At 40.2% G+C, this 1,441-nt stretch overlaps 1 non-coding gene across 1 annotated transcript; it reads right to left on the reverse strand.

The window, feature by feature from the left end:
* Positions 1-1,082: 1,082 nt before the first annotated feature.
* On the reverse strand, positions 1,083-1,164 carry TRNAS-GCU (transfer RNA serine (anticodon GCU)). The gene has a single exon. It is a non-coding gene; the product is annotated as a tRNA-Ser (tRNA).
* Between the last annotated feature and the right edge of the window lie 277 nt (positions 1,165-1,441).

Consider the following 1,441-nt stretch of genomic DNA (forward strand, 5'->3'; position numbering starts at 1 on the left):
GGCCCCGAAAGGAAGATAAGGGAAGGCTACTTATCTAACAACTCAACACTAGATACTCCATCATTTCTAAAAGATACTTCAACAGAAAAAGTCTCTTCTACAGCTTGCCCCAAGCTAGAACAAAGTATTTAATTTCCCTTTAATTGAGGAATGAAGTTCAGTTGGTAATTTAGTGAGAGACATAAAGAGTAGCTTTTTTTCCCCCCTCAGCTTTTACAAGGTTAAGTACAACATTTTTCACATTTCTTTGTGAAAATGTTAGTTTTCCCAAAAATTATCAGATGCCAACATCATTTAAGTGTACATTGGCAGAACAGGTTAGCCAGCACTAATACAAATGCACATGAAGCACTGCAATGTAAAGTGTAACAAAAAAGATTCCAAAAATTATCATCTGTCATCTATGAGATGAACTTCAGGATATTCAAAAAATGCACTGTTACAAGGTATAAAGAAATGGTTTTGAACTATAAAAATAGATTTTTACTTACATGCATATCCAYGTATATTTATATTTGAAACTTTGATCGTCTATTTTAAAAGATATGTCTAATAAAGCCTGAAGGCAAAAATGATTTGAAATTAATTTCAAATCATAAGATTTAGAGGCCTTTGGATCCGAGTTTGCCAATAGGCCCAACAGAATGAACATTTGCATATATGAATAGCCCCATCACAGCTACAAAAGGAGAACGGAGATGAGCTAGAAGCATCTTCAGTGTTGACCACAATCTTCCCTCTTGCGATTATGAGGTCTACATTACTAAGAGGAAAGGTACAATTTTTAAGATTAATTTTTCAGAACATGAGATGTCAGTCACACAATCTCAGAATGGTTGTGATGGGAAGGGACCTCTGGAGGTCAGATGCTCTCTGGAGAGCATCTAGTCCAACCCCGTTGCTCAAGTAGGGTCACCTAGAGCATGTTAGACAGGATCACATCTAGGTGGGTTTTGAATATCTCCAGAGGAAACTGCGTAACCTCTCTGGGCAACTGCTCCAGTCYCTGTCACTCTCAAAGTAAAGAAGCTCTTCCTTATATTTAGGTGGAACTCCCTGTGGTTCAAAAGCCACCAAGCTGCCGACGAGGATGGGATTCGAACCCACGCGTGCAGAGCACAATGGATTAGCAGTCCATCGCCTTAACCACTCGGCCACCTCGTCCACCTCAAAGGAGATGGTGCCCTGTAGCTGGCAGGTCATGAACCTGCGTGGGGAAGCCCCAATCAATGTCAAGACATCAAGCCGGATCAAAAGTGGCTGCAGAAACTGCCTGTAGGTATAATATGCTGTGAAATATGGATGAAAAAAAAAAAAAAAAGAAAAAAGAAAAACACACTCAGAATGCCTGTTCTCAGGTTCATTCCATATTTACCACACACTAAGAATGGGTCCCAGTACCTGGTCCCTACCACACCTGCCATGTGCCCTCATGAAAGCT

Source organism: Rhea americana, unplaced genomic scaffold (genome assembly GCF_003343005.1).
Source record: "Rhea americana isolate MKP2758 unplaced genomic scaffold, rheAme1 scaffold_150, whole genome shotgun sequence".
Classification (NCBI taxonomy): Eukaryota; Metazoa; Chordata; class Aves; order Rheiformes; family Rheidae; genus Rhea; species Rhea americana.